A 16,023-nucleotide genomic window follows, 5' to 3' on the forward strand; every position below is an offset into this window, starting at 1 on the left:
CATAGAAATAAGCATCACTGATGCTCAAAGAGCTTTTTTTGTAGAAAAAAACCAGCAGGAGCTCCCCTGTACATGCTGGGGAATGCTGAAGCCATCGGGGAGGCATTTAAAGATGCCTCCCTGTGCCTTCCCCAGCATGCAAGCCAGAGCCCTGGCCAGCTCAGGTGAAGCTCTGCTCTTGTGCACTCCTCCCCCCCAAAAGCCATGGGTGCTCACCTCAGTTCCATGAATGTGGCTAAAGAATAGGCTTCAGTCCAGAGAGGCAATGCCAGCACCTTTTCACCAGCAGTAAAATGATTTTAAAAAGAAGAAAAGAAATATTTTAAAAGCTCACAGAGTAATCTCTTTACAACCGATTGTTTATGCAAACACTTCAGTGGTAACAGCTGGACACAGAAAAATGTAAATCTTCTTTCCTAAAATGAAGAGGGAGGGAAGGACAGCCAGAAGAGCCAATATATTCAGTTTCTGTCAGCTTTCCAAAGATGCGATGAGTGAAGTAATATTAAAAACAAACTATAGGTTTCTTCATTCAGGCATTGTTTCAAGCACAGTAGCAGCGCAGTCACAAGCTTACATCCTTCTAAGATTATTGATTCAGGGGACTTAGAAGGGTGTAACAGTAACTGTAAATACCTCTTTGAGGTAAATACAGTAGGCAGTTGTTATGCGTTGTCCACAGTGAAAAACACCTGGGAAATCATGGATGTGAACAGGATGCCCCCATTAAAATGTAATGTACAATAAAAATGTTTGTGAATTGAAATCAGGATATTGTACTCTGGTACCTGTTTCATACTAACCACCAGTAGTGGCTTTACTTTTAAGCAAGGTGAGGTGCTTGCCTCTGGCAGTAGATGTAGAATGCCATAGAATATGGCAGAGTGGGAGACTGAAAGACAGATTTGAGCATTGGACACAATCTATTGGGAAGGCTCTCCTAATGTGCGAGCTTGCCTCCGAGCACTAGCATGGCATGTAACATTGAATTGTAGTTTATGAACATAGTGTAAGCAATTATATCTGAATAGCACAGAATATAAGGAAAGTAATTTTCTATGTATATGTGTACTCATTCTCTTTATAGATGTTCAGATGTTCTCCATTTAGGCCTTGTTCACATGGTAGAGCTAGAATAGAGGAATATAGACAGAAAAATACTCCATTTACTATTTAGTATGTTGATTTCCGTCTGAATATACAGGTGCAAATGCATACATGAATGCACAGGAGCATGTATGGTGATGAATTTATGTTTCTCAGTGTTGTTTGCATTTTTCTTGCTTTCACCTATTATACCCCAAAGAAGTGAGGACATGTTATAATGAGCTACTGCAGAAGACAACTATGGGTGTCTGCTGATACAATGATCAGGTTAAGTGGAAATAGGTGCAAAACAAAGAATGTTCTTATCTTGCATTGTGGTAGACCCAGTGTCAAATGCTTTCTTCATGAAGTGCTGCAGTTCTGAACCCTAATAAAAAATGGTATGGAAATACGTCTCACAAATGATGCAGTTGTTGAAACCCTGTTTCAACAACTGCACATACAGTTATAAGGTTACTTTCAAAGTACCAGCTACTGCTCCCTCATCTAAAGTCAGTGGTAGTTCAGTCTTTTTGAGAAAGCCACCTGAACATAGTTTTTAGATGTTTGTGGAGAGCCATTGGTGAGAAAATGCATACAGACAACTCCAAACCAATCACATGCAATGGGTGGAAGGTAGTTTGTGTGATCTGAAATCAAGTTTCATAATAGAGACACTATGGAACACACAAACATACACATTGTGGCCACCAATCAGCACCATCACAAATATTCATTAAAATCCTTTTGCCTTCTAAGGCAGGGGTGGCCAACGGTAGCTCTCCAGATGTTTTTTGCCTACAACTCCCATCAGCCCCAGCCAGCATGCCCAATGGCTGAGGCTGATGGGAGTTGTAGGCAGAAAACATCTGGAGAGCTACTGTTGGCCACCCCTGTTCTAAGGCATTCAAACATTCACAGTAACCAAAAAGTACCCACAAACATTAACACTAAGGTGTCAGTAGGAGCACTTACTGGGTTAACTTCTGAGTAGTAGCCTCATAGGATTATGGTACAAATTGTTCAAGTTCTTCTATCTTGCCTCTGAGTAAGCAGCTCTCTCTCTTTTAGCATGGTATATAAATACGTGTATTATTATTCATTTGTACTCCCCTGTATATCTACTCATTTGACTTCTAACACAATATTATGATACCACCAATAAATGTGGGAACTAAAGTGACTGTGCATGTTTGACCTGGAGCTTGCAAAATTCCATTTAGAGCTGTCTGATAATTATATATAATGCAAGGCTGTCACAAGATGGGCATGTTGCTTGCTGACGTCATACTTGTATATTTTTCCATCATGGGGATAGTACTGGTAGGTGTATATTTTTCACTACAGGAGATGAGTTAGATCAGGAAAATTTCATTGGGAGAGGGATAAATCCCCTCTCAATTAATGCTGCTGCACTGATTTAATTTTGAGTCCCTATAACTCCTTTTAAATTAAAAACAGAAATATCAGGAGATTCAGTAATAGATCTCCTGTGTCATCTATTGAGATCACTTCTACACATTGCATAGTCCTTCCTTCCTCCCTCCCTCATGTTTGTACAGTAAAACCTTGTATTTATTAGGATGTGTTTTTATTAACAGCTTATTAGACATTCATAATAAAGTACAATATTATACTACACATTCCATGCTTGAAAAAAAAATCTCTCCAGAAATGGATTTGATGACCTAAGGGATATCAGACAAAGATTCTGCTTGGGTACCACCATCTGGCTTTCTCTAAAGGAAGAACTGTAAGCCAAAATGCCCTCAAAAGAGGTTGGGGAATTGACAGGTGGGCACCTTTGCCTTAAAAAGGATCTAGAATCTATGTATACAGGATTCCACTTCCAGAAATTATTGCTAAATTTACCAAGGACACTAATTAAGTAAAACAATTACACATTTATTACAGAAATTATAGAACATACATACAATATCCAATATCATCATCATACAAGGTAATGGATACATACAACACACATACAGTCCTAATAAAAACAGAGAGAAATACATAGAGGTAACATAAGGATGGACAAACAGGGTGATAATTACCGATCGTAGTCTTCAAGGAAGGCTCCAATGGCGACAAACGAGGACTGGGGGGAAGGGGACCCTCAACTGGCCAAGAATCGGGGATGTATCTAAACAGCAGGAATGGAGTACTGCTAGAGGCACACCTGTGGGGAGTTGGGACTGTGGTTATAAGGACTACCTTGAGCCCTTAGGGGGTAGGAGGTATAGGGACAGATGACAGGTGGTCAGCTGGTACATGACCTCAGAAAAAGGGGAGGCTCCGCAATGACCATAAGGGCTGGACTTATGCGGTAGCCAATAGCCAGTTTATTGGGGGCACCTGATTGGATGCCCATACCTGGCCAATGAGCAGACCTGGCCCTGGTTACCTGATTGGACTTCCAGGTAACAATGGGTCAAAGGGGGAGGCTCCAGGATGACCATTAAGGGAAAGAATGGGTGAAATTATTGGGGTGGAAGTGATTAAAAGGCTATCAAAACTTATCTAAAAGATGACAATAGATGGCCAAATTGCTACCTAAGGTAACACCCGATCTATACAAAGAAGCTTGGCTCTGGATGAAGATGCCAGTAGAGGAATGAAGAAGAGGAAGATCCAGAAGGTTTCCTCCCGCTGCAGACACTTCTTAGCAGAGTCATCTATGCGGCCAAAATACTTAAATAAAACAATAAATTTCATGTCATCAATGCTGTGATTCATCTCTATGTAATGATGACATGAAATTTATTGTTTCACTGGCCCCTAAGGGGTTAAATAATTGCATAGATTTTTCATGTTATTTATAAATGATATTCATAATTTTTGTAGTCAATAATTACTGCAGTAAGTGTTTGCGTTGTTTTCCTGGCTTGTCAAGTCGCATACAGGTGTGTTGAAAACTTGTTGGTAAATGTACCTTTAGTTATTGCTTGTGGTTTAATGTACGTTGCGGTAATACGCCTTGGGAATGGTATTGCGTGCTTATATTAGCTTCAGTCTTTGCCCTTGAGTGGTGAGTTGTTTGTAATTATTGCTAATATGAATTTTGTATTTAGATAAGTAATGTTATTGAAAATGTACATGTTTGCTTTATGTAGCCATTGTGAAAAACAACTTGTTGGCTATCCCTCTTTGATAAAGACAGTGGAAACGGTGCGACAAGCGTCCTGCCATCTCCAGGCTCCGTCAGAGGGACGTCTGGGAATCTTCAGATATATTCCTTTTGGAAGATAAATCTGCACAGGCACTTTGACTTACAAGCACTTTGTAGCACTAAGCACTTTAAACTGTTTGTTCTGATGTAATTGTGCTTAGATGCGTTTTGTAAATGAATTATATGTACTTACCTTACAATACTAATTATTGAAATGGATCATGACAATCAGATACTTGGAAGTTTCATACACTAATAATTACAAGAGAATTTATGATTGTATTCGTTATTTGTCATGGTTTTCCTTTGGGTTCTCATCCTATTCCGTGACTCCCTCTTTTGTATTTTTAGTCCCCAGGTGGGGGCAGGGGATTCCCCATTTTGGAGGCCTTCCCATCACTTCAGGATCATCAGAAAATGTGTGGGGGGAGGGAAATGTCTGCTGGGCACTCCATTATTCCCTATGGAGACCGATTCCCATAGGGTATAATGGAAAATTGATCTGCAGATATCTGGGGCTCGAGGGGGGGGTTGTTTTTTGAGGTTAGGCACCACATTTTACGCATAGCATCCAGCGTCTCTCCCCAAAGTACCCTCCAGTTTCAAAAGAATTGAACCAGGGGCTCCTATTCTATGACCTCAAAAGAAGATGCCCCTAGCCTTCATTATTTCTAATGGAGGGAAGGCATTGAAAAAGTGTGTGGTCCCTTTAAATGTGATGGCCAGAACTCACTTTGGAGTTCAATTATGCTTGTCACAGCCTTGCTCCACCCCCAATGTCTCCTGGCTCCACCCCCAAAGTCCCCAGATATTTCTTGAATTGGAGTTGGCAACCCCACTGCTAAGGTGAGGGGGGAATAAAGATCAAGGGTTGGTTGGTGGGTGGGAAGACAGCAAGGGTGGGGTGTGAGTGAATGTCATTGGTGGGGGAGTAGTGGAGTGCCAAGGGTGCAGGGGTTGTGAGAGGAAGAGGTATTTTGGGAGGGGGGATGGTAGCTGGGGAGGTGGGAAGACACCAAGGGGGGGGAGTGAATGCCTTCACTTGAGTGGGTGGGTGAGAAGACAGCTAGGGTGGGGGAGCAGTTGCCCAAAGCCTCTTTCTAGAGCCCGTTATATTGTTCCTCAGAATAGGCTTTATTCCTAGTTAGAACATAGAAAGGAAAGAGCCTTGTGGCGTAGAAAGGTAAGCTGCAGTACTGCAGTCCAAGCTCTGCTCACAACCGGAGTTCGATCCTGGTGGAAACTGGGTTCAGGTAGCCGGCTCAGGGTTGACTCAGCCTTCCATCCTTCTGAGGTTGGTAAAATGAGTACCCAGCTTGCTGGAAGTAAAGTGTAAATGACTGGGGAAGGCAATGGCAAACCACCCCATAAAAAGTCTACTATGCGAATGTCATGAAATTGATGTCACCCCAGAGTCGGAAACGACTGGTCCTTGCACAGGGGACTACTTTTACTTTTCCCTTTAGAACATATAAACATAAGAACTTATTGTATCAGAGCTCCTATCTTGTTCAACATACCATTTCACGCAGTGGCCAACTATTTGCCCTGGAGGGCCAAACAGACACAACATATAGGCCAAGAGCCTCCCCTACTATTGCATCCCAACACTGGTATTCTGAGGTTTCCTGCTTCTGTAGGTACAGGCTCCCTCCAGTCATCACGAGTACTCCTTCATTCTCCTCCATGAATCTATCTAATCCCATTTTAAAGCTGTAACATAGCCAGATGTCAACAATGTCTCCATATCCATTCAGGCAATATTATTACAGGACCTAATAATTATCAGACATACCCTCAGAAGCACTTTTGCCTGCTCATCCTCCAATGTGATATAAGAAATAATCACTAAACAATGTCCTTCAGAAGTCTTTATTGGACAAAAACGACAAGACCCTAATTTTGCATTGCACATGACAACCTTCAGAAATCAGTGGGAAAATGTTTCAGTCTATTGGGACATGCTGCTGTCGACTTGGAAAGCCACCATTCTTCAACAACAGAGACTCCAGTTTGAAACTGCAGTTTGATATGGCATCAAGTTTGGATTAACAAACTAGATGTCATATCATTAGGATTCAACAACGACAATGAACTACTATCATATTAAAAAAATATCTTTAAAAGTCTGGGATGGTTATGTCATTTGTTACTGCATCTGCGGTCACTGTGCCTTCCTTCTGAACATCTGAGGTTTGCTTAGAAATGTCCTAGACTGTACCACTCACATTTCAATGACTTTTAACCCCACTTGTAACTATTCCCCACCTCCTTGCCTATGAATGTATTATGAGATCATGCATCGGATGAAGTGGACTGTACACCATAAAAGCTTATGCACCAATAAATCTATTCAAGATTTTCATAAAAACCCTTTTTTGCAAAGGCTTTCTCAGCATCACTTGTGGAAACATCTCTTGTTGCAACGTTTCTGTTCAAAAAAGCAAGGCCATATTGTAACATAATATGACAGCACGTTGAGACTTTAGTGACTGGCAGGGCAAATGCCAGCATGCTGCTTGAGCATTCCCCAAAGCAATCTTTAGCCTGGACTGACCTTCACTTACAGAGGAGGCTGCCTGATATCCTTCCAGGTACATCTAAAGCCACAATGAATCACAAGCAGTGGGGAGTGAAGTCTGAACCCTCAAATATCGCTTCTCACAGCCTGCCTCAAACATATGGGAACATCTTGCATTATTAAGCAGAAAGTGGAGCTGCAGCAAAGGTTCCTTGAAATAGCTCTCGCTTGGCCACTGCACTGTGTCACCAGTGACACTGACTCATTCCCTGATAGACTCTGACTGCTAGTTTTACTTCCAATCATATCTGCCAGTAATTTGATCATGTCTCCACCTGCCTTCTTTCCCTCTATCCTAGGCTCCTCTCCTTGTTGGCCTTTTGCATATTCATAGTTGGAAAGCTCAGGATTCCCGCATCAGTTGATTAAACGACATTTTCTTCTTACCAAAAATGAGCAAATGGCAGAGCTGCTAGCCAGGGGCACTGCATGATTTCAAGGAAAGGGCATGGCATTGCATGCCCACTAACACTTTCTTATGAAAATAATTCCTCCAGCAACTAGCTGCCCTATAGCAATGTGCCATGTGAACACAGGCAGCTGCCATATATAAAGTCAGAAGGATGGTCCATCTAGCTCAGTCTTCTATGTTGTGATTGACAGGAGCTCTTCTTGGCCTTTCCACCCCTTTTCTCTCAAATACTTTACCTGGATATAAAAGAGAGTGGCAATGGCCAGAATACTTCTGCTTTGCATAAGGAATATTCCAGATTCAGTCTCTGGCATCTCAGTTTAAAGGGTTGGGTAGTATTGGGTACTGAACATGGAACCTTCACACAAAGAATGTACTCTACCAGTGAACCATGGTTTACGGTGTTAGTTTTGTAGACCTATACAAACAAATTTAAATGTTGCCATGATGATCCTGAGGTTCAAAAGAGGTTTTATCATAATTTTACCATAGTGTGGATGAAGTGCAGCTAGCAACATTGCAATAATTGAACAATGTCAGCTGGGAAGGTGTGTGTGTGGGGGGAGGTTATTGTTGCATTGAAACCATGCCAATAAAATAATTTTCATGTGGATCTGGAAAGGGAAACAAAATTTTGCTGCATTTGAAATGAGAAATTCCAGTTTGGTTTTAAAGGCTATATAAAGGAATGCAAAAATCTTTAAAGTTGTTTTTAGTTTTTAACTCAAAGGGGGAATAAGTATACTTCTGCCAGAAATTTCCAATTTAGTTAAACTTGCAAAATTGTGGCTCTTGGTTTGTTTTTAAAAGCTTTGTGACTTGAGGGGGGGCATTACCAGTACTGCACTGGCTCATGAACAATCTTATATTTTATATTTTAAATTTATCTTCACTCATTCCTTTCTCTGATACTCCATGATTTCCCAAAAAAGAAGGTGAACACTTTGACTTTTTTCCTCTTAATTTACTACTGAAATATTTCTCTGTTGTTTGTCTGGGCATTGGATTAACAACTAGATTGTTTGTCTGGACGTTAGATTAACAAGCTTTCTCTCTTTGCTTCCTGCATAAAAACCATGACCTATCACTAAACTTAACCAGATTCCCTTCTGATGTGCTCCCATGTGGCTGCAGTGCTACTTGCTTTTTCGGCTCAGTGGGAAGAGCAGCCTTCTCAATTTGCAACTATTTTCCTAACTGATGCATGAATTGGCCCATGTCTGTAATGCTAATGAATAGACTGAATATTTGATTATAAAACTCTCTTTTTCCTTTCCTTTTTGAAAGAAGAATCTTCACAGTGTTACAGAGGATCTTAGAATGAATTGTGGAAATGTCCTGAACTGGCAACAGACCCAAGTCTTCCAAAGATGCCACTGTGCAAGTATAACCCTTACATATTAAACAAACCCTTCAGTCCTTTAAGGAGTGACAGTATCCATTTTGCTTGGTTACAAATTTCACAAACCAATATAAGGCCAGATCCTGACATAAGAATGGATTGTACTGTTTCTGGCTACAGATAGTGTACATCAGTATTTTAAAATACCTCCTCATTTTCCCTACAACATTCTGACCACCACTTCAGGAGGAAGGCTCTTCCCTGGTTCTCTCCCTGCTGTGCTATTTCTTTCCTTGAAGGGAGACTTTTATTGTATGGAAGTATTTTTAAAAGTCAGTTCTCACCTGAAATCTGAAGTGATATAATCCATTGTACCATCACAGAATTCTATTCCTTGGTAACACATCTAGATAAAACTCCTTTCAGCAGCTAATATAACCTGCTGCTCTGACTTCTACCTCCTATGAAAATTAGCCAATAAGATGAAATAAATGGTCAGATAAAGAAGGTGGTTTCCATCCCCTGTAACTTTCTCTGTCTACTGGAGTGTGTGTGTGTGTGTGTGGGGGGGGTTCCTTCAAATATTTCAGCAAGCAGAGCTCTCATTGATGGGGCTGCTCAAAGATAGTGAATATAATGTGTAGCCTGTCTCTAATAGCTGCCCATTTCTTTTCAGTATCCTTTAGAGAAGAGCTGCATATTGAGTCCTGCTTTATAACATAGATCCTTACGCATCAGTGTCATGATATAAGTATTAAACAGTAATAATACTTTTGGAGAAACAACCTCTCATTAACACCTCCCCCCTCAAAATATTGTTTTTGGTGAAATTGTAAAAAGGAGCAGACTAGGAAAGGATGAAAAGCAGATAATTAGATTCTTCACTGCATGTGCTGAGCATATTGTCTAGAAAAACTGCAAGAATTCAGATGGCTGTTGTTTTTGATCCTTTGTGGACACATCTGCACAAAAACTTCTCCCAACAGAAGAATGGAGAAGTGCAGTGCAACCCCAAGAGGTAAAATGCATCATGGGAGAATGGCATGCCAATATCTTCTTGATGATGGTGCAGTCAAAGTAACCCATGAGATTTTTGTATGCATCCTAGTGATCTTTCCTAGTGATTTGATTAAAGCACATTTATCTTGAGGACATTCCACTGCAGATGTTGTTTACAACCATTAAGGGCTTCTAAGTCCCATCCAGAATCCAATCCATCTTGACCTCTAGCTTCCTCTTCGCTTTGAATATCCACCCAGAGAACTATTCCAAGATCATAGTTTCTACACAATAGCAACACTGAGATAAGAATAGGGTTTTTTTTGGGGGGGGGGGGGGGTTCAGGTGAATAATCCTCACTTTTTGTGCTGGTGGCAACTGTGGTTTGGTGCCCCCACTAGCACCTATCATTGAGACTGAGGATTTATAGAGAACAATAGTGGAAAAGGAACTGATGAGAAGGAGAAAGGAATGGTGGGGACACAAGTCACCAATGAAGCATTCTAGTCCTCACAACATAAGAACATAAGAGGAGCCATGTTGGATCAGGCCAATGGCCCATCCAGTCCAACACTCTGTGTCACACAGTGGCCAAAAAAACCCGAAGTGCCATCAGAAGGTCCACCAGTGGGGCCAGGACATTAAAAACCCTCCCACTGTGCCCACTCCAGGCACCCGGAATACAGAGCATCGCTGCCCCAGACAGTGAGTTCCAATGATAAGCTGTGGCTAATAGCCACTGATGGACCTCTGCTCCATATGCTTATCCAATCCCTTCTTGAAGCTGTCTATGCTTGTAGCCACCACCACCTCCTGTGGCAGTGAATTCCATGTGTTAATCACCCTTTGGGTGAAAAAGTACTTCCTTTTATCAGTTCCAACCCAACTGCTCAGCAATTTCATTGAATGTCCACGAGTTCTCATATTGTGAGAAAGGGAGAAAAATACTTCTTTCTCTACCTTCTCTATCCCATGCACCTCTTGTCAACCTCTATCCCATGCATAATCTTGTAAACATGCTCAGAATGTGTACATTCACTGCTTTGCCATTCTACCTTTCCTTTTCTTTTGAAGGTATTATCCAGCCTCCCTTGAGAGATCACATAGTTAATTTAACCAGAGATCAGTAGCTTCAGGCTGGGGTTAAAGACAGACGCAAGTGGGATAGGGTTCTATAAAAAAGGAACATTGCTGCTGTTTTTAACAGTCAGAATTGATTTTTTTTCTTGTGTATCTATAGCTGTTATTACATACAGTGTAAGGCAAGAGAGGAAGAGCTCTCCAACACCATGCCTTGCTACACAGCCTGGTCTGAAGTTAATTAAGCCAGATAAAGATGACTGAATGTGTCAGCTGAGGGCACTGGTGGGAACAGACTGATACTGCTCTGTTAACATAAGGTCAATATCATCCTATTCCCACCAGTGCCCCCAACTGACAAATCCACTCATTTTTACCTGGTTTATCTGATGTATTAGATAGGATATGGATTTAGCTTCCTTTGTAAGGTATTCTGTTAAGCCTGAATCAGTGATATGGTTACATTCAAAGCTCATCTTTTTGTTCTCAAAGCTTGTTCTTGACAGGGAAAGCTGTGCAAGTCTAACACATCCTGCTGGAACAAGAAGTGACTATTCAGAAGCAGTGCAGCTAGATAAAGTCAGGGAAATATGTTCATTCTTCCATGGGTCCCTGTGCATGCTGTTAATCAATTTGATGTTAATTATGAAACACCCATGAATGGCTATGACTGACTCCCCCTGTTCTGGAGTTTAACAGGCTAGGCTTCTGCACCCTGTTCACTAACAACTTCAAAGAGGGCAATCTAATAGCCAGCGAAGTAATCTTTTACTTGTATGTTCTTTATGCATACTTGATTCCCCAATTCCCATCTCTTGGCTGACCCAAGCTCACCTGCTCTCATCAGATCTTGGCAGCTAAGTAGGGCTTGCCATAGATAGTATATGGATGGGAGACCACCAAGGAAGCCTAGCATCGCCACACAGAGGCAGACAATGACGAACCACCTCTGACCTTCTCTTACCTTGAAAACCCTATGGGATTGCCATAGGTTGGCTGTGAATTAATGGTATTTTGCACACACTTGTTTTGTATTGGTGATTCTCAGCTGTCTGGAAACCAGTGTCTACTTAACCATAAACCATGGTGTCCCTAGCACAGGGCCAGTCCTAGACTGTCTGGCACCCCCGCACGGATAACATCACTGAGTCACATGGGGAGCAGCCAATTTGGCACCCTCAGAAGGCTGGTGCCCCCAGAAGGCAATTGCCTAGATTGCCTATTGGCATGGCCGGCCCTGCTCTAGTAAAACCAATCTTCAACAAGATAAAGAGTTGTAATCCTAGGGAAGGTTTTTCTGATTTAAGCCAGGGTTAGAGTGTGCCTTCTCTGCTCTCTCTCAGGTTCCTCCTATACTGTCATTTGCAGGGTTTTACAGAGGTAGTAGATTTTTACCGAGGAAGTACATTTTTGAATTCTACAGCTTTTTGATTGTATTAGTGTGGGAAAAAAACAGGCTGAGCCATTGTAAGCCCATGCTACTGCAGAAGGTATACAGTTAATTTCATTTTGGGCAGCTGTTCTTATGGTGCACACCACATACTTGACTTACTCTCAGTCAGTACAGTACAGTCTCAGGAGAGCCAGTTTGGTGTAGTGGTTAAGTGTGCGGACTCTTATCTGAGAGAACCGGGTTTGATTCCCCACTCCTCCACCTGCACCTGCTGGAATGGCCTTGGGTCAGCCATAGCTCAAGCAGAGGTTGTCCTTGAAAGGGCAGCTGCTGTGAGAGCCCTCTCCAGCCCCACCCACCTCACAGGGTGTCTGTTGTGGGGGAGGAAGGGAAAGGAGATTGCGAGCCGCTCTGAGACTCTTTGGAGTGGAGGGCGGGATATGAATCCAATATTTCTTCTTCTTCTTCTTCTTCTTCTTCTGCTGCTGCTGCTGCTTCTGCTGCTGCTGCTGCTTCTGCTGCTGCTGCTGCTTCTGCTGCTGCTGCTGCTTCTGCTGCTGCTGCTGCTTCTGCTGCTGCTGCTGCTTCTGCTGCTGCTGCTGCTGCTGCTTCTGCTGCTGCTGCTGCTTCTGCTGCTGCTGCTGCTTCTGCTGCTGCTGCTGCTTCTGCTGCTGCTGCTGCTGCTGCTGCTGCTGCTGCTTCTGCTGCTGCTGCTGCTTCTGCTGCTGCTGCTGCTTCTGCTGCTGCTGCTGCTGCTGCTGCTGCTTCTGCTTCTGCTGCTGCTGCTGCTGCTGCTGCTGCTGCTGCTTCTGCTGCTGCTGCTTCTGCTGCTGCTGCTTCTGCTGCTGCTGCTGCTGCTTCTGCTGCTGCTGCTTCTGCTGCTGCTGCTTCTTCTTCTGCTGCTTCTTCTTCTGCTGCTTCTTCTGCTCCTCCTCCTCCTTCTTCTTCTCCTCCTCCTCCTTCTTCTCCTCCTTCTTCTCCTCCTTCTCCTTCTCCTCCTCCTCCTCCTCCTCCTTCTCCTTCTCCTTCTCCTTCTTCTTCTCCTCCTCCTCCTCCTCCTCCTCCTCCTCTTTCTTCTTCTAACTAAATGTTCTAAATAAATAATCACATTTAATTGTCATAAAAATTAAATTAATAAGCTGTGTGAACGAAGAGGCTTATCAAGGGAGAGGCCCGACAAAGTGGAGTCCATACGATAAATCATACCAGATCATTAATGATGATACATCTACCACAACATTTTAAATTTATTTTTATTTATGTTAATTTATCTTCCACCCTTTCCCATGAGTGGGCTCAGGGTGGATAACAACAAGAGTGAAAACAATTAAAAACTACAAGCTAAAACCACAGAATACAATAAAACAAACAACATATATGTCACAGGCGGCAGTTTCCAATTGGGCACATTATATATATCAATACAGCATTCCAGCACAAGGCAATCAATGGCTCCTTTGCAAGTTGCTATTAACAACTGAATTCCTTGTGTGACTATGTGAGCTCAGGGTAGCACTTGTCCTAGCACACAAACAGGAATTTAGAGAGAATGGAGTCAAAGAATGCACGCTCCAGTTGACCCGTAATGGCAAGACCAAACCTCACTATTAAGGGATGCGCTTAAATGTGCCATGTTTGCATAAATTATCCTGATGGCAGTGTTGAAGTTATTACAACATTCAGAAAACTTGGCAAGAAAACAAGAAGTCATGTGCTACAGAATCAGGGAGAGAGAACTTCAGAAAACAATTAAGTGCTGCATAGAGAGCTAAGAAACCTGCACGCATTTGTGAATCAAGAACATAGCTCTCCCTTGGTTTTTCCTTCTGTTGCATCAGTCTGTGCTCTCCTGCTCCTCCTTCCACCAATCCTTGGACCACATTATAAGCTGGGTTTTCCCCCTAAGTATCTGAGGGAGCCCCCAAAGCAACTTGTGATGCAAGGCAGTGAGATGATTCTTGACAGAAGTGGAAGGGGGGGGGAGCAGATGGAGAAGAGCCCTGGTGAACTTGCACAAGCCTTTTCTTCATTTTGAAGCCTTTGCATACATCCTTTATGATTACGTACTGATCCTGACACATTTCACCTATGGCTTTATCAGGGGATCTGGAAAATACACTCACAAAATAAAAACAATTCATAAAACATGTATATTAAATACAATTCATTTAGAATGATTTTTTTTAAAAAAAATAATGTTAAAAATCATAGGAACCTGCATACAGAAAGAGTCTTTTAGAAAAATAGGTATTATTTGGCCTGCATGCACCAGAATCTGCAAGGAACAGAAGAGAGCAGAGAGAATTCTGAGTCTGCTTCCCTAAAAGAGGCATCCATCTGCTGGATACTGATCCATTTCCAGTTTTCTCTCTTTCTGAGGGCCATCATCGAAGAGGGATGTGGGAAGGGGCCATAGAGCAGTGGTAGAACATACAGTTTGCATGCAGGAGGTTCAGTTCAATCCCTGGTATCTCTGCTGAAGAAGGTCTTTGGTAGCAAAATGAAATCTTAGGAAAATAGTGATCTTAGACAATATTGATAGCTGAGTATAGCCAACAGCCCCACACTTACACTGAAAATATGGGGATGGAGAACAGGCACAAATGCATTAACCCCATCCCCCACTTCTGTGTAATCAGCTGGTTTTCTGCAGGGTGCAACCATGCTGAGGAAGGACCACCTTGACTATCTATGCTACTTTCTTAATGTCACTGATCATAGGGACGGAGAGTTCACACAGCCACTTCCTCCATGCTGTCACCCTTATAGATGATCAGGTGAACATATGGAAGTGGGAACATGGCCAGTGCTCTATTTCCTGCTCTCCCTTCCCACACACTCAGTGAATATGTAGGGTTGTTGTCTGTACTATCTCCCAGCTTCCAGCTCCTAACTTGCTAGACTTTGTGCTCCAATTTACTAGGCTGTCTTAGTTTTCATGGGGGCAATTGGGGGTGAGAGGGCTATTACTAGTTTAATCTGTACACTATTATTTTGGATGAGAATGTTGAGGAAGTGAAGTACAAAAACAAGCAATGGGATTGAGGAACCTTGCCAAACAGAGTAGGGCTTCTGGTTATTTTGTTTTCTCATACATTCTCTCCAGGGACCAGTTGGGTATCACTGTGGGGTGTTCATTAAAGGGCAAGGGATAAAAAGAAGAGCAGGCAATGCCCCAGAATGAAGGTCACTCAGTCCACAGCCACCTGCATGTCCTTGTTCCTGGGACACAGGAGCCAAGTTCTGAAATGTAACTGAGCTCAGTCCTGGTAGCACTAATTGTTCAACTTTCTGATTTTTGAGTTTTTAATAAGCTTTTGTCAATGAGAGGTGGGGGGAAACTGCTGCTACCAACAGAAGTGATTTTCCACTCAGAGTTCCAACCTCCTCCCCCTTGCCGTCCATCTGCAACTGAAAATCATACTTCATGCATCAACTTAACATCTCCCTGGAAGCAGCCAGAAACCTTAGCTTTGTGACGCAATTCACTTGGGGTTATTCTGGGGCACAGATATAAGTTGCTTATAAAGATGCTTGCCTCAGCAGGGTGATCGCAGCCAAGAAGCTTGTAGCTCTCCCTAGGTCCCTTATCAGATTACACACAGCAGGGCAACTGGAGCAGCAAGAGGCACTCCTCGACTGACCGTCTCTATCTTAGTTATTATCTCCACTTGCTGATAGAGGGCTGGATTCTCAGACATGGAGGGGGATGCTTGATGCAATGGCAGATATATGATAAAATGGTACCAACAAGATTTACCTCCCAGCAAGAGCTGCATTTTCACGTAATAAACCTGCGCTCCTAAAAATGACAACAGTGGACTTTGCCATCAGAAAAAAAGGGAATGTGTGTGGTAGAGTACTATTTATTTATTTCGGTCACTTTTCTCCATAGTAGAGACCCAAAGAGGCTTACCAAAACTGTCATTTAAATAAGCGACAATATTAACAAGCAAAACAG

Source organism: Heteronotia binoei, chromosome 21 (assembly GCF_032191835.1).
Source record: "Heteronotia binoei isolate CCM8104 ecotype False Entrance Well chromosome 21, APGP_CSIRO_Hbin_v1, whole genome shotgun sequence".
Lineage (NCBI taxonomy): Eukaryota > Metazoa > Chordata > Lepidosauria > Squamata > Gekkonidae > Heteronotia > Heteronotia binoei.